General features: G+C 43.2%; 1 protein-coding gene and 1 long non-coding RNA gene across 5 annotated transcripts in view; one reads left to right on the forward strand and one right to left on the reverse strand.

The window, feature by feature from the left end:
* The window catches only part of ANO3 (anoctamin 3), a 704,489-nt gene that overhangs the window by 456,225 nt on the left and 225,873 nt on the right, over positions 1-22,391 (forward strand). The window lies entirely within an intron of this gene.
* LOC143806954 (uncharacterized) overlaps positions 1-22,391 on the reverse strand; it is a 73,596-nt gene that overhangs the window by 8,010 nt on the left and 43,195 nt on the right. Inside the window, exon 3 of the long non-coding RNA XR_013221602.1 lies at positions 10,410-10,548. This is a non-coding gene — a long non-coding RNA (uncharacterized LOC143806954). The remainder of the gene's footprint in view (positions 1-10,409; positions 10,549-22,391) is intronic.

The following is a 22,391-nucleotide window of genomic DNA, read 5'->3' on the forward strand; positions in this document are numbered from 1 at the left end:
CACTTATTTCAGTTCTACAGCAAAAAGAATACATGCTTGATATTGCCCAAATTGAAGTGACTTGACTAATCCCACTACCAGGTCATTTTTACCACACAGAGAACGCCATAAATATAAACCCTAACAAAACAATGGCGGAATTTTTTCTTTTTTTTTTCATTATTTCACCAAATATGTTTTTTTTCCCATTTGTCAGTACATTGTATGGTAATATAAATTATGTTATTCAAAACTACAAATTGTCCTGCAAAAAACAAGCATTAATTTAGCTGTGTTGGTGTTAAAAATAAAAAAATGTGTGGCTCTTCGAAGAAGAGAAGAAGAAAAAGAAAACATAAAAATAAAAAACAGCTGCCGATGGAAGGCGCTAAAACAAGCTTTGTAGACTCCTAATAGTGTAGACATGGCATTTTTCTAAATGTTTTATAAAATATTTTGTTTTTAAACAGCAGCATTGACGGGCCGTGGTGAGTGCTGCGGGCTGCTTACATGTAAGCATTAGCAGAGCATACAGCCAGCTTTGCCTCCCAGGCTCTCTTATCCAGTAGGAGCTCCAGCAATGTACAAGATATTTCTGCAGCACTGGCTCCCCCTAGTGGTACAGAAGAGCAAGACTCTCTGTATTCTAAACCACAGTGTGAGCAGCGCACACCACCACTGCTGTTTTGTGCTGTTGTTCAGAAACAGAATCTGCTTTAAATGCTACCTACAAAACCGCAATTGTGCACACTCCTGCACTCCACTAGATTTTCTATATACCCGGAGCTACATTTTCATTTTAGCTTTACATCTTTTTTTTATGCCTATCTGCTAATACAGGGTGGGCCATTAATATGGATACACCTAAATAAAATGGGAATGGTTGGTGATATCAACTTTCTGTTTGTGGCACATTAGTATATGGGAGGGGGAAAACTTTTCAAGATAAGTGGTGACCATGGCGGCCATTTTCAAGTCGGCTATTTTGGATCCAACTTTATTTTTTCCAATGGGAAGAGGGTCATGTGACACATCAAACTTATTGAGAATTTCACAAGAAAAGCAATGGTGTGCTTGGTTCTTTACTCTTTCATGAGTTGTCGACAAGTTTATGAACACTTATAAAATGTGTTCAAAGTGCTGCCCATTGTGTTGGATGTCAATGCATCCCTCTTCTCTTGACACACTAATAGAAACACCGCAGAAGAAATGTAGCACAGGCTACTGGAATCCGTTGTTTCAGATGCTGCACAACTCGTATCTTCACAGCATAGACAATTGCCTTCAGATGACCCCAAAGATTAAAGTCTAAGGGGGTCATATCGGAAGACCTTGGTGGCCATTCAACTGGTCCACGATGACCAATCCACTCTCCAGGAAACTGTTCATGTAGGAATGCTCGGACCTGACACCCAAGATGGTGCACCACCACATTATGGTTGTCAGGTCCTACTGCACATGTGCTCCTCCTGTACAAAGATGGCAGCAGCCAGGGAATCATTTGGCTGATCCTGGCAGTGGTGTGTTTGTGAAGGTATTCTGCTTGTGGTACTATGCAAGAGGCTGTGTGAGTGTGAGTGAGTGTGAGTGTGTGAGTGTGTGTGGTGCATACGGCGTATAGATTGTGTATGTGTGTGTGTGGGCGACAGTGTTCCACTGATGGTACCGCACAATAGGTTGGTACCAGCAGCAGTTTCCATATTCCCTATCACTTGGGTGTCCCAACATGGCAGTCAGTAAACTTCCTCCGCTTGGAATTCTGGGATGCGGTGACATCTGGATAGAACAAGAAATGAAAACATTACAAGGCAATTATATAAATAGATGGGCCGGATACTGTTCTGCATAAGAATCTGCCTCCAGAGCTTATTTTAAATGAAGGGGGAAGTTACCAGTGTGAGACATGTAGATTAGGAGAGAAGACAGTCATTACATGTCTCACACTGGTAATGATTAGTGTTGAGCGATACCGTCCGATACTTGAAAGTATCGGTATCGGAAAGTATCGGCCGATACCGGCAAAGTATCGGATCTGATCCGATTCCGATACCCGATACCAATACAAGTCAATGGGACTCAAGTATCGGAAGGTATCCCTGATGGTTCCCAGGGTCTGAAGGAGAGGAAACTCTCCTTCAGGCCCTGGGATCCATATTAATGTGTAAAATAAAGAATTAAAATAAAAAATATTGATATACTCACCTCTCCGACGCAGCCTGGACCTTACCGCTGTGAACCGGCAGCCTTCTTTGCTTAAAAAGAGCGCGTTCAGCACCTTCCATGACGTCACGGCTTCTGATTGGTCGCGTGCCGCTCATGTGACCGCCACGCGACCAATCAGAAGCCGTGACGTCATCCCTCAGGTCCTAAATTCCTAGAAGGGAATTTAGGACCTGAGGGATGACGTCGCGGCTTGTGATTGGTCGCGTGGCGGTCACATGAGCGGCACGCAACCAATCAGAAGCCGTGACGTCATGGAAGGTGCAGAACGCGTTCATTTTAAACAAAGAAGGCTGCCGGTTACCAGCGGTGATGTCCAGGGGCCTCCGGACAGGTGAGTGTATCAATATTTTTTTATTTTAATTCTTTATTTTACACATTCATATGGATCCCAGGGCTTGAAGGAGAGTTTCCTCTCCTTCAGACCCTGGGAACCATACACTGGAAACTTCCGATTCCGATTCCCGATACCACAAAAGTATTGGATCTTGGTGTCGGAATTCCGATACCGCAAGTATCAGCCGATACCCGATACTTGCGGTATTGGAATGCTCAACACTAGTAATGATCCCTTTTATTTAAAATAAGCCATGGAGGCAGATTTTCATTCGGATCTGTGTCTAGCCCATAGATCTTAACAGCGTATTTAGATATACGAAATATGTGGATGGAATTGAAGATATCAAGGTATAATTTTATTCAGCTTCCTATGACCGACATGCTCATATAGATGACATATGAGGGTTCATCCTACTGATAGATTCCCTTTAAAGTACAGCTGAAACCTTAAAGGAAACCTGTCACAAGATTTGACTGATATGAGATATGGCCTCCACCTTTCAGCCCTCATATACAGCATTACATTATGTTGTAAATATACCCCCAACCAGACCTGCAAAAGAAGAGAAAGACATTTTATATACTCAGCTGTGGGGCGGTCCGATCTTAGGGTTGTCGCTGGTCCTGGTCCGGTGCCTCCCTTTGTCTTGTGATGCTGTCCTTCTTCTTGCTTCATGCGAATGACACGTCCCAACAACATCCACACATTCTCCCCGACATCGCACTCCTGCACTGGCGTACTTGTCTGCCATGACTAGAGCGGAGTAAAGTACTGCAGTGCACATGCGTCAGGGCTCTTTGATCTTTCCTGGTGCCTCTGCATTGCAGTACTTTCCTCTACCCTCGCCATGAATCAGTTAATGGATGCATATTTGTAGCTGTATATGGTTTACTTTGAATTGGAGAGAGATTTCAAAGAAACGTACTTTGAAAAGCCGCAAGAGGACTATGTTTCTCGGGTGACTAGTCCAAGAGGCAGACCATCGGCTGCTTTTCCTTTCCCACTCCCCTAGTTTGACACTCACATCCGGAGACACCTATTGTCACGGGAAGACTAGGTGGGCAAGAGCTAATAACCCGGGCCCCTGCAATTTCCCTCAGACTAGGGAAATCCTGACTGACCCTCTACCTAGAGTTTACACTGATGGTGTGCATGTCTAGGCCTCGACCCTCACCCTGTCTCCTGTTTCAACCCTAGGCTGAAACCACCGCCCACCACCCAGTGAAAAGATTATACACCAATACCCACAGTTAGCACAGACAAGGATAATGGAAAATATACACCACGCCGCAGTCACTCAGGAATACACTAAAAATGCGCAGGGCAAAATAAATACAAATATAAGAAGGAGTAAATAAGACAAAGGGAAATACACCACCAGCAACGATACTCCAACTACTAGCTCACCACTCCAGACCGAGATAACAACGCACAAGACAGAAGCTATAATCGGCGACGCCCAATGTTCAGGAGAACTATTTAAAGGCAGTGGGCAAGGCCCAGCTTCCAATCCGAGCACCAGGTAAATTAACCCCGGACCAGCTAGATAAAATCTAGCCGACGCCAATGAGCGCATAGTGGTCAAAAGCGGAATTACCGCTGTCTGTCGAACGACATGGTCTGAACAGCGTCCGACATGACACCTATTAGTCATGGATGAGGAGCATGGCAGGGACAAGGCTTTCAGCTTCTGTCGCACATCTAAATGCGATCCTAGTCTGGAAATGCCAGGTTAGTCCTTTCATTTAAAACTTTTCTAAGTAGAAAAGTGGTGGATATTTTAATGTTTTTAATGAGCCAACTTTACCTATCATGAAAAGTGGAGTAGGTGCAGTACACAGTATATTGTGCTCGGTTTCATCATCTTTTCGCTCAGTGTATTTTATTGAAAAATGGGTTAACAAAATAGCAGTAAAACAAAAGTGAAGCAAGAGATGGCAACAGTCCATCATTGTATAATGTTACATCAAATCAATAATATTTTATGAGCAAAACATAAAAATACTCCTTTGTTGTCAGTAGTGAATTATTAAAAATACATCTGAAAATGACATCTGAGATGGCAAGGAATAAGACAAAAGATAAGCAGCAAGTCTAGAAATTAAAATAATACATAACAAAATATAATGTATTGTTTTACACCAAAACCAATTTAGAACATGAACTAAGAGAAACACAATATTTTTTATCTATTTACACTAGCTAATTGGAATATGTAGATGCATTACGTATTGCATATACACCGTGTTCCAAATTATTATGCAAATTGGATTTAAGTGTCATAAAGATTTAATTGTTTTGTTTTTCAAATAAACTCGTGGATGGTATTGTGTCTCAGGGCTCAATGGATCACTGAAATCAATCTTAAACACATGTGATAATTAGTTTTCCAGGTGATTCTAATTAAAGAAAAACTACTTAAAAATGATGTTCCACATTATTAAGCAGGCCACAGTTTTCAAGTAACATGGGAAAGAAAAAGGATCTCTCTGAGACCGAAAAACATCAAACAGTGCAATGCCTTGGTGAAGGGATGAAAACATTAGATATTTCACGAAAACGTAAGAGTCATCATCATACTGTGAAGAGATTTGTGACTGAAACAGAGCACAGACAGAGTTCATACAAATAAAGGCATAATGAGGAAGGTTTCTGCCAGACAAATTCATTGGATTAAGAGAGCAGCTGCTAAAATACCATTACAAAGCAGCAAACAGATATTTGAAGCTGCTGGTGCCTCTGGAGGCCCTCGAACCTCAAGGTGTATAATCCTTCAAAGGCTTGCTGTGGTGCATAAACCTACTATTCGTCCACCCTTAAACAGTGTTCACAAGCAGAAACGGTTGCAGTAGGCCCAGACATACTTGAAGACTAATTTCCAAACAGTCTTGTTTACTGATGAGTGTCGAGTAACCCTGGATGGTCCAGATGGATGGAGTAGTGGATGGTTGGTGGATGGCCACCATGTCCCAACAAAGCTGCGACATCAGCAAGGATGTGGAGGAGTCATGTTTTGGGCCGGAATCAGGGGGAAACAGCTGGTAGGGCCCTTTAAGGTTCCTGAAGGTGTGAAAATGACCTCTGCAAAGTATATAGAGTTTCTGACTGACAACTTTCTTCCATGGTCTAAAAAGCAGAAACGTGCCTTCACGAGCAAAATCATCTTCATGCATGACAATGCACCATCTCATGCTGCAAAGAATACCTCTGAGTCATTGACTGCTATGGGCATAAAAGGAGATAAACTCATGGTGTGGCCACCATCTTCACCTGACCTCAACCCTATAGAGAACCTTTGGAGTATCATCAAGCAAAAGATCTATGAGGGTGGGAGGCAGTTCACATCAAAACAGCAGCTCTGGGAGGCTATTCTGACTTCATGCAAAGAAATACAAGCAGAAACTCTCCAAAAACTCACAAGTTCAATTAATGCAAGAATTATGAAGGTGATATCAAAGAAGGGTTCCTATGTTAACATGTAACTTGGCCTGTTAGGATGTTTTGGAGTTAAATAGCTTTTTTGTTCAGTGAATGTGACCTCCTAATGCTGCAAATTCCACAAATGAGCATTTTCAGGTCTTTAAAACATATCAAATGTTTAGAAATTCTACTGTGCCTAATAATTTGGAACAGTGCATTTTGAGTTTTTATTCATTTTGGAGATTATACTGTTATCATTGGGAGGTTTCTTCAATAAAATTAGATGTATAATCTAAGGGGTGTTGACTTTTATTAGACTGACTGTCATTTGCACCGACCGTTTAGGAAAATCTGAGAAAAATATAATTTGCATAATTTGGAACATGGTGTATGTGCTCTACATATATGTGCACTGTATTGCCTATCCCATCCATCATGAATATGTATAAACTTTGTATTTATCCCAGCTCTCCACATGTAATATTTCCTGGCTTACCATTATTGTATGTGCTTTGTGGAAATAAAATTTTATATTTTTATACTAAGTGCTCCAAATCTTGAGATTCATTAATGCTCCATGACGTACTACATATCCCTCATGTAAAGTGCATGTAACTATGAAAATCAAAGGAAGCTGAACAGACAGCAGTCCCAGCATGTGGCGGCTTTAGAAGTGTTAATAGCCCTCTTTAGTAGAGCTGTTTGTCATATATCACATCTACTAGTGGTGCTCACATTAAAAATATCAAATATTGGATCCAAGGAAATACATATGAAAAGCAGCCAGCACTCATCAGGCATACGATTATAAATCCTTTATTCTTTAGTCCATAGAACAGGTACAGGCAAAGTGGTGGGCAGGGAGTGTGTGGGAGAGGAAAACGCTCTTTCTCCCATCATTCTCCCTCTGTACCTGAAGTCTGTGATGTCTCAGGCCAAAGGGTACAATGATTTCTCTATAGTGCACTCTCTATGCTGAGCAGTGCAAAGGATCAGAAGACAGGAGAATGCAGAGACCGGAGGAGGTAGAGGTGAGTATTTATTTATTTTTTCTGTATGGATCCCTACATGGGCCCATTATACTGTATCGAGCGCTATATATGGCCCATTTCTAACTGCTTTAACCAAATCCCAGCTATTCCCTCCCTTATCCTCCCCTCTTTTGAAGTCCACTCTGTCTGCATCTACTCTCCCTCCAACCTCCAAGTGGCTGTCATATACCGACCTCCGGGCCTTGCCACTGCCTTTATTGACCAATTCTCTACCTAACTTCTTTAATTTCTTTCCACTGACATCCCCACTATCATCATGGGTGACTTCAACATCCCTACTGATACCCTTCAGTCAACAACCTCCAAACTCCTGTCCCTTACTTCATCTTTTGGACTTGCTCAGTGGTCCTCCTAAGCCACCTACATAGATACATTAGACCTGGTCTTCACCCGACTCTGCTCTCTATCTAACTTCAACCCCTCCCCTCTCCCTCTTTCCAACCACCATCTACTCACTTTATCATCCCTGTCCTCCTCACCTGTCATCAATGTCCAGCAACATGCGCATCCCCACAGAAACCTCACACAACTAGACACCCGCACGCTCTCTGACTCTATTCTATCACTGGCATCCATATCCTCACTCCACGACTCAGACAGTGCCACTGCTTTCTACAATGCCACTCTCGCATCAGCTATTGACGCGGTTGCCCCTCATTCATGGCAGAGTGCGAGATATCAACAAACAACCCTGGCACAATAATACCACGAAAAAGCTCCAGCAAGTGTCCAGGGTTGCAGAGCGGCGTTGGAAGAAAACAAATTTGCAAGACGATTTCACTGCATTCAAACAGGCAAAACTCACATTCAAATCTGCCCTGACCTCTGCTAAACAGGCCTACTTCACAACCCTTGCATCTGCCCTATCATACAACCCCAAACAGTTATTCAAAACTTTTTACTCCCTCCTCCGCCCACCACTGCCCCCTACAACCTCCCTCATCTCTGCTGAGGACTTTGCCAAACACTTCAAAAATAAGATTGACCAAATAAGGCAAGTCTTCATTATTTAACCACCACAATCCTTTTCTATACCAGACCAATGCCCAAACCCCATAACCTCCCTCTCCAACATCACTGAAGGGGAGTTTAATTGTATCCTCTCCAAATCACACCTCACCACCTGTGCACCCAACCTCATCCCATCCCACCTCCTCCCCAACCTCACCACTCTTATCCCATTCCTAACCCACCTCTTCAACCTATCACTAACTTCTGGTACCTTCCCTTCTGCTTTCAAACATGCCACAATCACGCCTATCCTTAAAAAGCCAACCCTCGTCTCAACCGCTATGTCTAGCTATCGCCCAATATTGCTGCTCCCATTCGCTTCCAAATTCTTGGAGCAGCACGTCCATGCTGAACTTTCCTCCCACCTCTCATCTAACTTACTCTTTGACAATCTCAAATCACTCCACTGAGACAGCCCTGACCAAAATTAATAACGATCTACTTACAGCCAAAGCTAACGAACAATACTCTATACTCCTACTTTTAGACTTGTCCTCTGCTTTCGACACAGTTGACCACTGCCTCCTACTACAGATCCTCTCCTCTTTTGGCATCAAAGACCTCGCCCTATCCTGGATCTCATACCTTTCCAACTACACATTCAGCGTTTCCCACTCCCACACTACCTGCTCCTCCCACCCTCTCTCTGTTGGAGTCCCCCAAGGCTCTGTTCTAGGACCCATACTCTTCTCAATCTATACACTTGGCCTGGGGCACACATAAAGTCCCATGGATTCCAGTACCAAATTTATACTGATGACGCTCATATCTACCTCTCTGCTGTCCAGAATCCCAGAGTGTCTATCAGCCATATCCTCCTTCTTCTCCTCTCGCTTCCTCAAACTCAATGTGAATAAATCTGAACTCATCATCTTTCCTCCATCTCACAGATCTTCCTTACCTGACTTATTACAATTAATGACATCATGCTTTCTCCTGTACCGGAAGTCCGCTGCGTCGGAGTAACCCTTAACTCTGCCCTGTCCTTCAAACTGCACATCCAAGCTCTTTCCTCCTCCTGTCATCTCCTCTCCAACTCAAAAATATTTCCAGAATCTCCTTTCCTCAACCCTCAATCTTCTAAAATGCTTGTGCATGCCCTCATCATCCCTTGCCTCGACTACTGCAGCATCCTTTTCTGTGGCCTCCCTGCTAACACCCTCGCACCTCTCCAGTCCATCCTTAACTCTGCTGTCTGACTAATTCATCTCTCTCCTTGCTACTCCTCCGCTTCTCCCCTCTGCAAATCTCTTCACTGGCTCCCATTCCCTCAGCATGTCCAGTTCAAATTACTAATATTGACCTACAAGGCCATCTATAACCTGTCTCCTCCATATATCTCTGAACTAATCTCCCGATATCTTCCCTCATGTAATCTCCAGTCCTCCCAAGACCTCCTTCTCTCCTCCACACTTATTCACTCCTCACCCAACCGCCTCCCGTATATCCCCAACCTCTGAAATTTTTTGCCCCAACACGTCCGACTATCAACCACATTCGGATCCTTCAGACGGAACCTGAAAACCCACCTCTTCAGGAAAGCTTACAGCCGGCAATGACCCCACTGCCTCCTCACCAATACCGGAGTTACCACCTCACCAACACCGGAGCTGCTGCAACCCCCCAACCTACTGTCTCCTTCCCCACCATCATGTAGAATCTAAGCCCGCAAGGGCAGAGTCCTCTCCCCTCTGTATCAGTCTGTGATTGTTAATTTGTTTACTGTAGTGATATGTGTAATTTGTATGTAACCCCTTCTCATGTACAGCACCATGGAATCGATGGTGAATGCTACACAGGGCTTATTATATGGTATGGAGCACTGTGTAGAGCCCATTATACTGTATGAAACACTATATAGGGCCCACTATACTGTATGGAGCACTATATGGGGCCCATGATACTGTATAGTGCATTATATGTTGCCATTTTACTGTATTGAGCATTATATGGGGCCCATTATACTGTATGGAGTGCTATATAGGTCCCATTATACTGTATGGAGCACTATGTAGGGCCCATTATACTGTTTGAAGCACTACACTGGGCCCATTATACTGTATGGAGCCTTATATGGGCCAATTATATGGAATGAAGCAATATATCAGGCCCATTATACTGCATGGAACACTATATAGGGCCCACTATATTGCATGGAGCACTATAGGGGGCCCATTATACTGAATGGAGCAATATTTGGGGGTGAGAACCAACCTAAAAAAAACTTTAAAAATAACTTTTAATGTAAATCACTTAAAAATATTTAAATGCATATGCAGTATGAAACCATTAGAAGAGGGTGTAAAAATGGGTTCAATTTTAATCACTGGAAAAATAGTACATAAAACCTACACACTCTAATAGACCCTATAAAGTTGTTCACCTACCTGACTGCGGAGGTTTGCACCCTAAGCTGTCGACATGGGTCCTCTGTGACATCTCAGCCCAAAAGGTGCGAAGATGTCACGACAGCGCGCACTCTGTGCTGAACAGTGGAGAGGGTCAGAAGACAAGAGATTACAGAGCCTGGAGAAGCAAGGGAATGGGGAGAGGTGAGTATTTGTTTACTTATTTTTTCAGCATGGATTATTATATGGGGCCCATCATACTGTATGGAGCACTATATGGGGCCCATTATACTCTATGGAGCACTAAAAGGGGCCAATTATACCATATGGAGCACTATATGGAGCCCATTATACTGTATGGAGCACTCTATGATGCCATAAAACTGTATGGAGCACTATATGGGGACCATTATACTGTATGGACGACTAAGTGGTGCCCATAATGTTTGGTGGAGGACTATGTGGTGCTCAAAATACTGTATGGAAGACTATGAGGTGTCCATAATACTGTATGGAGCACTATATGGGGCCCATTAAATTGTATGGAGCACTACACAGGGCCCTTTATACTTTATGGAGCACTGTACAGGTCCCATTATACCATATGGAGTGCTGTATTGGGCCCATTATACTGTATGGAGCACTGTATATTGACCATTATACTATGACACTATATGAGACCATAAAACTGTATGGAGCACTATATGGGGCCCATTATACAATGTTGAGGACTATGTGATGCCCATAATACTGTATGGAACACTATACAGGGCCAGTTATACTGTATGGAGCATTATATGTGGCCCATTAACCTATATGGAGCGCTATATAGGGACCATTTACAGTATGGAGCACTTTATGGCGCCCTTGATACTGTATGGAGCAATATGTAGGGCCCATTATACTGTATGGAGCACTGTATAGCGCCCATTGTACTGTATGTAGCACTATATGGGGCCATTATACTATATGGAGCACTGTATAGTGCCCATTATACTGTATGGAACACTGTATGGGGCCCATTATATTGTGTGGAACAATATATTGGGCCCATTATGCTGCATGGAGTACTATATAAGGCTCATTATATTGTATGGAGCACTATATGGGGCTCATTATACTGAATGGAGCAATATTTTGGGGTGAGAACCAACTTAAACATACTTTAAAAAATATATTTTAATGTAAATCATTTAAAAATATTTAAATGTATATAAGAAACCCTTTAAAGGGGTCTAAAAATGGGTTAAATTTTAATAGCAGGAAATGGTACATAAAAGCTACCTCACCCTAACAAGCCCTATAAAGCTGTTCACCTACCTAACTGTGGAGGTTTGCATCCTAAGCTTTCGACATGGGTCCTCTATGATGTCTCAGCGCAAATGGTGTGATAATGTGAGTACAGCGAGAACTTTGTGCTGAACAATGGAGAGGGCCAGAAGACAAGAGACTGCAGAGACTGGAGCAGCAAGGGAAGGAGGAGAGGTGAGTATCTGTTTTTTTTTCTGCATGGATCATTACATGGGGCCCATCATACAGTATGGAGCCAGTACCAAAATCAATGTGGTTGATGTCACCATTGCAGAGACTCTGACACCGGCCCAGAGGCAAGAGTGTCAGGAGCTGTTGCAGCAGAGCCGGAATCTATTCTCTGAGTTCCTGATGTATACACAGGTGGTCGAGCATGTTGTGTTGACGGAAACACATGTAAGGGTGAACCTCAAGCCCTATAGAATTCCGGAAGCACAGAGAGAGGTGATATCCAAGGAGGTAAAGAGGATGCTAGACTTCAGGGGGATAGAGGAGTCAAAAAGTGGATGGTCAAGTCCCATCGTCCTCGTACCGAAGCCTGGCGGTGAGTGGCAGTTTTGCAACGACTACCGCAAGCTGAATGAAGTCTCTAGATTTGATGCTTACAGTACCTGATGCCTCGTGTGGATGGACTCATTGAGAGACTTGGACCCGTGAGATACATTACAACCCTGGACCTAACAAAAGTCTGTTGGAAGATCCCCATGTCCCAGAGTGCCAAGGAAAAGACAGTTTTCTCTATGCCTGATGGGTGTTTTCAATACACAAGGATGCTCTTCGGTCTGCAGGGTGCCTCGGCCACATTCCAGAAGGTGATGGATCGGATCTTGAATCCACTTAAGAAGCATGCCGCAATGTACCTCGATGACATAGTGGTTTTTAGCCCTGACTGGACTAGTCATCTGCCAAAAATACAGTTGGTTCTCGATGCTTTAAGAAGTGTGGGGTTCACCATAAATCCGAAAAACTGTGCCATAGGCAAGAAAGAGGCAAAGTAACTAGGCTATGTTGTTAGAAACGGCAAAATTAAACCGCAGATAAATATAGGCAATTCAGAAGTGGCTGCAACTGCTTTCCAAAATGCAAGTGAGGGCATTACTTTGAATTGTGGGCAATTACCGGCGGTTCATTCCAAGTTTTGCTAGAATTGCCGCACCATTGACAGATCTCAAAGGTACCAAGTCGACCATAGTTAAATGGACTGCTGACACAGAGATGGCATTCCAGGAGCTGAAGAAGGCTCTGTGTAAACATCCAGTTCTGGTCACACCAGACTTCAGCAAGGAGTTCATGATCCAGACGGATGCCTCAGAAATGGGGTTGGGAGCCATGCTGTCTCAGGGGATAAATGGGAAAGAACATCCCATCCTATATCTAAGCCGGACGCTCTCGTCATATGAGAAAAATTACAACATTGTGGAGAAAGAATATCTGGCCATAAAATGGGCAGTGGATACAATGAGGTATTATCTACTGGGCCGGAGGTTCAAACTCGTGTCCGATCATGCCCCTCTGAAATAGTTAAGGGAGAAACAGGTAAGAATGCCCAGGTGACTAGATGGCTCTTAGGCCTCCAGGATTTCAGGTCCCATGTAGAGCATAGGCCCGGGAAGCTACACGTGAATGCAGTGGAGTAAAGAAGTCTCCATACTGAAGCTCCTGTGAGAGCTGTCATAGGTTTTGTCCCAGAAGTACTGGGCAAGATGGTGTATGAACTTTTTACTTTCTTTTGAGCCAGACAGGCTGTTTTCTGTTACCAGTTTGGGTTCCTGGTTTATGATGCAATAAACCACCCAGAGTCTTTAACCAAACGTGGTCCTGTGTCTACCTCGAGGAACAGCTAAATGTGTCAACCCCTCAGAATATGAAAATCACATTTGATTAGTCATGTGATGACCAATGGAACTGGTAAGCAGAACTAAATCCTTACAGCGAGTATATTACACACGGTTAGGATTTGCAATTTTATAGTGCTTAATTTTATAATTAAAGCTGTTCACATAAATACAAATGTAGTAACTAATAACAAGCTAAGCGAAACAATACATTATTAGAATAGCCATGTGTGGAGACACAGCATGGTATCTAAATTAACCAGATGACTATTTTTAGCAAGCCAGAAAGAATAGACTGTTATCCAGATATTAACTTTTGAATTTAAGTGTTGATTTCTGGTTGGTCAAGAAAACAGACTGTTGCTTGTGTAAGCCTGGAATATTGACTTGTATGGTGATATTTGATATAACATAGTGTGCTCTTATTCTTGAAGACTAGTGATGTTTACTGATATGCTAATTATGCATTATGTAGGCCAGATAGTTTGTTGACTTCGAAAACAGAGGAGGAAAAACTATGCAAATAGATTAAATAATCAAGTAATGCTACTTGATCTCATCTCTATTCTTACTCTTTATGTAAATACTGAATGAAGGACACTTGTTAAGTATAAAAATAGGTTACATGCTTCTGTATAGAGAGACAGAGAGAAGGGGACAGACAGAGATTCAGTCAAGATATTAAAACATCCAAAGGACCAGAGACAGGACAGCAGCCAATAAATCATGGCTCCATCACGAGCGGCACAGTGATCTATCATTCTACAGAAAGCAACCTCTGCCCCGGTTGGAAGAATACAGATCTGCTCCATTGACCATTGCTGAACCATGGATAATTTGGAGAAAGCCAGGTTTGGAACCCGCCGGTCGCCTGGCTCTATGGAGATGTTCGGAGAAGTCAGGTTGTGACCCTTGGGTTAACTGGCTTGCACCTCAGTGGACTACCATCTTCCTAAGCTTGTCGTTACCTCATCTCTGTGTGTGCCACAGGTGGGGTAATCGGCGCTGGAAGATGAAGCCAGGTTTTGACCCTTGTATCTGAATACACTGTCATCTTTCTACGCTTGTCGTTACTTCTGTTCTGTGTGCCACAGGTGGGGTAGTCAACCCTGGAAGCTCTGAAGTAACAGCTCCCATAATTCCAGTGAGTCAGCAGAAGGGTGAGACTCTGTAATGTGTACCATCTTGGGGTATTTTGCTGGGACTGTTCTACGTGCTGCCTGTTTTGTGGTTCAATAAACTATTGCCACACTGTTTTACCCTCACCCTGTGTTGTCTGAGTAGCATTATGCCCATGTTAAAGGGACAGCAAGCTTTCGGTGAGACGATCACTGGTCAATGTGGTTTTAGCTAGTGGACTGGGGGGACTACCACCCACCCCCGTCTACACAGCATGTTTCAGGCTTTTGACAAGTTTTGGATTGCTTCATGCATACAGGATCAGAACCAATAACAGTACATGAATATATCACCAGGATCACCAACATTAAAGAAATAGACCGCCAGAACCACCAACAGTACACAAACATAATATCACAACCACCATCAGTACAGGAATACATCGCAAGTAGTGTTGAGGACCTGAAATTACGTCACGGCTTGCTGTGATTGGTCGCGTCGCGGTCACATGGGCGGCACGCAACCAATCACAAGCCGTGACGTAATTTTAAAAATGCGCGCGTCTCCTGCCTCCCGTGACGTCACGGCTTGTGATTGGTCGCGTCGCCCATGTGACCGCGACGCGACCAATCACAAGCCGGAACGTAATTTTAAATTCCTGAATGCCTAGAATTAGGCATTGAGGACCTGAAAATTACGTCACGGCTTGCTGTGATTATTCGCGTCGCGGCCACATGGGCGGCACGCGACCAATCACAAGTCGTGACGTCACGGAAGGAAGTAAAAGCGCGCATTTTAAGCAAAGAACGCTGCCGGTTCCCTCGGTGAGGTCCAGGCTGCGTCGGAGAGGTGAGTATAGCAATATTTTTTATTTTAATTCTTAATTTTACACATTAATGTTGTTTCGATACCGATACCCGATACCACAAAAGTATTGGATCTCGGTATCGGAATTCCGATACCCGCAAGTATCGGCCGATACCCGATACTTGCGGTATCGGAATGCTCAACACTAATCGCAAGAAGTCAAAGTCATTATCCACAAATGGCAAAAACATGGAACAGTGATGCACTTTCTAAAGAGTGGCCATCCAACCAATCTACCCCAAGAGCACAGCAACAACTCATTCAAGAGGTCACAAAAAAACACAACAAAATCCAAAATACAGCAGGACTGATTTGCCTCAGTTAAGGTCAGTATTGATGACTACACAATAAGAGAGAGACTGGGCAGACTGGGCAAAAATGGCCTGCATGATAGCTTCCAAGATGAAAACCACTGGTGAGCGATAAGAACATAAAGGCTTGTCTCTGTTTTCCCAGAAAACATCTTGATGATGCCAAAAACTTTTGGCAGAATACTCTGTGGACTGTGGAGACAAAAGTGGAACTTTTTGGAAGGTGTATGTCCAATTACAATTGGGTAGAAGCAATACAGCATTTCAGAAAAGGATCATCATATCACCAGTAAAATATGGTGGTGGTAGTGTGATGGTCTAGGGTTGTTTTGCTGCTTCAAGTCCTGGAAAACTTGCTGTGGTAAATGGAGCCATGAATTCTGCCGCTTACCAAAAAATCCTGAAAGAGATTTTTCGGCCATCTGTTTGTGACCTCAAGCTGTAGGAAGCGCACTTGAGTTATGCAGCAGGACGATTACCCAAAGCACACTAGCAAGTCCACCTCTGAATGGCTTAAGAAAAGCAAAATTTAGACTTTTGAGTGGCAAAGTAAAAGTCCTGATCTTAATCCAATAGAGATGTTGTGGTATGACCTTAAAAAGGTGGTTCAAAATCTCCAGTGTGGCTGAATTACAACAATTCTGCAAAGATAAGTGGGACAAAATTCCCCCAGAGAGTTGTAAAAGACATATTGCCAGCTATCACAAACGCTTGATTGCAGCTGTTCCTGCTAAGGATGGCTCAACCAGTTATTAGGTTTAGAGGGCAATCACTTTTCACACAGGGCCCTGTAGGTTTGGATTTATTTTTCCCTTAGGCTACTTTCACATTAGCGTCGTGCACTGCACGTCGCAATGCGACGTTGCAGCACACCGACGCATACTGTGGAAGCGCTGCACTACGGGGGCAGCGGATGCTGTTTTTCAACGCATCCGCTGCCCCATTGTGAGGTGCGGGGAGGAGGGGGCGGAGTTCCGGCGTCGCATGCGCGGTCGGAAATGCTGGACACGACGCACCAAAAAACGTTACATGCAACAGTTTTTGGTGGCGACGGTCCGACGCAACACGACGTGTGGCAATGCGTCGCACTGTGTCGCTAATGCAAGTCAATGGAGAAAAAACGCATCCTGCAAGCAATTTTGCAGGATGCGTTTTTTCTACAATACGACACATAGCGACTTGCAGTGCACGACGCTAGTGTGAAAGTAGCCTTAAAAATAAAGACCTTCATTTAAGGGACCTTAGAAAAAGAAAAAGTTGATTTTCCGGGAAACACACATCCCAATAATATGTCTAATGTAGAATCAAAATTGAGTTTGCACGTAATTGATCCAATAACAGTTCACATGCACTGCATCACAGCACAACAAACCGCAAATGCAGAGGCAGCTTGCCTGCATAACAGTGTGGTGGCTGTGTCAGTGAGACCGCACCTACACCTGCTATACTTAGATGCGATCACTCATACTAGCCACACACTAGTAGTTGCGGCTATCCTAGTGGAGTGAATTGCGGGCTTTGTGGCATGAGATCAGAGACGTAGCTACATTGCATTGCATATAACTTAAGTTGCCTCCTAAAGTGACAGCAAGTACGTAGGGTGAGACCGCCTTTGCAGTTGTTATAATAACATGCAATCACTCATGTTTGTGCAGCGCCCCAGAGTCCTGGTCGTTGCAGTACTGTTGCTTCGCCACTAAAGGGAGTGATGGTACGTCTGATGGCACTTAAGGAGTTCACCTGACCAGGTATCACAGTCACACTTTACACTTCACATTCTGGCCACCAAGGGGAGCAAAGGATTCTATGTATTAGGCCACTCCTCACAATCTGGTAAAACTGGGGGCTGAATAGGAAGTTAGTCAGAAGCTGACTGGGTTGGGACAAGGCAACATCCTGTGGCAGAGGGTGTGGCGGGGGAAGATTCAGGGGGGTCTCTGTCAGGGGTGGGATCCTGACAGTTGCCTAGCGAACAGAACAGAACGTTACGGAGCCACGCCTGCACTCGAATGCGGTGGCATCCTAAGAAAGGAAAAGAAGCGAGGTTTACTGTGGAGAAGTGAGAAACGAGATCGCAGCAAAAAGGAGATAAAGCCAGAAGGAGTCGTGCTGTAAATTCGAGGCAACATCCTACTGAGGCGCGTAGCCGGTGGCCGGAACGCCGAGGAAGTATTGGGCTCCAAGCATTACTTCAAACAGTGGCAGGACAGTTAATTTTAGGTTGGCTGTCTTACCTAAATCACCTAAGCAGACATAGGGGGCAATTGTGGGAGAGGGGCGACTCTAGGGTCCCGGAAGAACTCCAGGCCTACCCGTCATACGGGTGCGTCCTATCCATATCATCTGGGGGACGGAGAAGAGCATCAGAATAGATACGAGTTGTGAGAGAAGAACATCAGAAACAGACACAACAGTTGTGAGGACTATCCCGTGGTGCTCAGCAGGGAGGTACTACAACACGCAGGCGCTAGAAGGTAGGCACTGATTTCCACCTGTAAAGGGAACTCTGGATGTGCCTTCGGACCGGCCTCAGCCAGCCCTGGTCTCAGCCAGCCCTGTTAGCAGTACTCTGGATTGAGGATCCTGAAGCCTTCAGTAAAGAGGTAAAGAGACTGCAACCCTGTGTCCTCGTTATTCATCAAGACCTGCACCACGCACCATCATCTCATCTTTCATTGGACGCCCCTTAGCAGGGTCACGGACCGGGTCTAGCCACCATGACAACCCCAGGACTGGGACAGAGAGGCTCGGTACCGAGTACCTGGCCCTGCATCTGGGGGCGCTCCATTAGCCGCACACAATCAGATGCGACTAGTCAACACACAGATCCAAGATGGATAGGGCATCAATGTCTGCTCGTCCGGAGTCCGGCACTCAGCACCCCTACTTATTAGCTGTTATCGGTGCCGCCGGTTGGGAGTACTTACTTGTGGAGCTTGTATGCAAGTATGTTCCTTTACATTTTCCATGGAATTGTAATGAACAATAATCAATTGCAGTATTCACCATTGTTCACTAAATTCAACAAATCCAGTGTAAACAATCATGATCACAATTACGATCATGATGCATTAACTCAATAGAGCAAAGACGCTGTTAGATGAACAGAATGTCTGCATCAATTGATGATTGCTCATTATTGTTACATTTCTATGGAAAATGTTGAAAAGGAAAATTGATTTTTGATAAATGGAATATTCAAGGAACTTTGAAGTGTTTTTCTAAATTTTATGATACTTTGCAGTAAGATGGGACGGCTGCATTTTGGCATTATTCATACAAAGATATAGCAAAGTTTGAAACTTGAAAACTTGGTCTACTTTTTCCACTGTCCTCCAACAGTCTCCACACAGTATGAAGCCCTTAGTGTCCCTCACACAATATAATACCCCCAGTGTTCCCCCACACAGTTTGATGCCCTTTCTAAAAGTTATGATGCCCCCATAACCACTGACTCAGTATGTTGCTGCCACACCCCCATGCACATACAAGTATTCCACTTGTCTGTCTCATCTCTAATTTTCCTTGAGCTGCTTGCTGCTGCCCAGTCATGTGGCCTGAGAATGTCACGTGACCTGAAGGTTCTTCCACATCCTTCAATTTCTACCCAGATTTAATGGTAAAGTAGGGATCTGGTGGCTCCCTGCTCCACCATTGTATTCAACTGTATCTGTAACACATGAACACAGATATACAGTAGTTGAAGTTTAGATATACCCGTTAAAATCCTATGACAGCGGGTTAGCTCCCAAAATGTGGTAGTGTCCCGCTGTATCAGGGATGGTTGGTAACTAGGATGAATTTGTGCTTCATGATGGATATATATGTCATAGCCTTTGATTGACAACTGGCTCTGTAGTGTTTCAGTAAAGAGCCAGCTATCAGTCAATGCTAGGGCATGCTTACGGTCACCGCCCTCAGTCCTGTGAGCAGTGACTGTAGTTGCTCTGGGCACACCTCCATAGCAGAAAGCCGGAGGCTCCCAGAAGAAATAAAGGTCATTTTCTCACAAGTTCATCACTGCAGCCGGGCATCTTCATAACACTATTAGCTTGCAGATTAACCCTATATCTGCAGGTTAATAGCAATATTGGATATGACAGGTTCCCTTTAAGCTATAAAATAATTTGCAACAAGGTTTAACTGTTCGGTAAATATTTTGGACTGCTATGAAATACAGTCAAAAGTATCACAGTATATTGTAGACTCCAGAATGAGTTTTCAATGTAATCTTGTTCTTGAGCTCTTCTGATGGCTCATGTTTGTAACCTTTCTTATGAACAACGTTCTGGGCTGATTTATGACCAAATCCAAGTTTTAACTGTTCATAAATTGGCTTAGATGTTGGCTGAGGAGAAAAAAGCTAAATGTTACAGACCATGTAGTGTACTGGTGGTTTCACTGTCAACTTATTTGGTAGTTTGTTATGTACTATGATGCATAGAGATTGTTGAAATTATTTAAATAGTTCACATTTTTAATAAAATCCAACTGTAAAAATTATTTCTATACAAAAATGACATGAGTTTAGGAGAACAAAATGCCTCGAAAGTGTCCACATCCTGGAAGAAATAGAATTCGCTAAAGTATACATTTACTATTATTATAAGTGTATTCATTGAAGAAAAGGATGAAAGCAGCACGTCAAAATATCCAATATAAATTTGCTTTATTCTCGCAAATGTCAGATATGTGCTATGTTTCCGCTCATCGAAAGAGCCATTTTAAATCATGTCCAAATGGGACTTTTTATGTAATATGTTGCTCCTTCTCAGCTGCTGTTCTTATGTTATTGTGTCGTATTTCTTCTCCCAGAAAGACTCCAAATAGAATAAATGTAATGTTTATTTATATTAGTTAAAGATTTCTAGCAAATTATCTAAAAGGCAACCATTTCTTATTAAGTTTGGAGCATTTTGAACTCTCTGACAGAATAAAAATGCAACTAGCGTAGTTAATATTGGAAGACAGTATTGCGTTGAAATGTAAAATTAAGGGACACCAACACCATAACTGGCCATTGTCTCCCCTTGAAACACATACATACAAAGAAGGTTGTCTCATGGGGACACCACTTCTCTATTTGAGGACCCACTGGTGCTTAACATCTGAAACACCATTGATCAACCTACTGCTGCCAGTGGCCTCATGTACTCCAAGGAGGGTCCGCTGAAGAAGAAACGAGTAAAGTTTTCCCTATTCTGTGCGTATATTTTAGTTGTGTCTATGAACAATTATACTTATAGCACAACAGATTTGACATTTCTTCTTTGGCTACTGAAATTGAAAGTGTAGTCACAGCTCAGTGGTGTAGCATGAGTTGCCAGTGCTCTGTGAAGGGCAAGTATTGTACCTCCAAACCCAATAATAATGCCTCCAGAGTGAGACCTTCAAACATAATAATTCTACCTCCTCCCTGTACAAAATACTAAAGTTTTTACTCACTTAATCCAAAGCAACCAAGTCTTTTCTCTCCTGCACCCAGAGCAGGCCAGCACAGGCAGCACAATGCATTTGAGTCCTTGCACCACCACAGGCAGGACACATTATTCTTGTAGCCCAAAATCCTACAGCAGCCTGCAGGCCACAGGACAGAGAGTGGTGGGGCTGGAAGCCGATAGTTCCCTGCTCTACCACAAGATCCAACTGTATCAGCATTATGTTTATACTGAAACTGTTCAAAATGGGGCTCACCCAGAGATTTTGGGCACTTGGCCAGAGATTTGGAGCCTGAGCACTACTCTTGATCATTAACGCTTGCAATGCCATCTTTTCATGGGGGTAAAATGTGGAAAAAAAATTTTCTTTTGACATTTTGCATTTTGAAAAATGTTGTACCACCTCAGTGTTCTTTCACCCATGCTGCGCCATTGTTAAGAGTGTAGACTTCAATGTTTAAAAATGCTGTCACTTTCACAGTGTAGAGATACTACAAGTATCAGCACTTGGGTAAGCTATATATTTACCATTGAGACATCTTTGTAGTATTGTGAGTAACACCAAACATTGAAGAATTGTGAATAGTTTAAATGTTAAATTCTAATATTCTAATGACGCAATTTTCTTGCATTCTGCATATGCTAGTCTGCCTAAAACCTAACCTAAATCATCAATTAACATCATATACATGCCTCACCCTTACTAAACATGTTCGTTAACATAAAACGCATACAATTTAGCAAACTAGCATCTCGTAGATGTACAAATATATCTTCTTGGAAAGTCATGGCTCCAACTGAGGTCCTGCAAAAAGTTTAAGAATTTGTAAAAGATTTTCTTCGGCCTGTCATGTTATGTCACTCTCTTTCTGCATCTTTCTCAAAAAAGAAACAGAGCGCTAGTATTCTAACATATTATTACAAACATCATGTTTATCAGATATTGATATAGTCAGATTCTTTAACTTTTAACAGGGATTAATGGAAACTATTTAATACCTCCCTGATATGACATCTGATTATGCATGCCAAGCGTACCTGGTTGACCATGGTGCATTATAGCCCGGTGTAGAGATATCAACGAGCGGCATATGCAGAATCCTTGTATTATGGACCTAAAATATGTGGCTAAACCTTGGA

The sequence above is a fragment of the Ranitomeya variabilis genome, chromosome 2 (assembly GCF_051348905.1).
Source record: "Ranitomeya variabilis isolate aRanVar5 chromosome 2, aRanVar5.hap1, whole genome shotgun sequence".
NCBI classification, from domain to species: Eukaryota; Metazoa; Chordata; class Amphibia; order Anura; family Dendrobatidae; genus Ranitomeya; species Ranitomeya variabilis.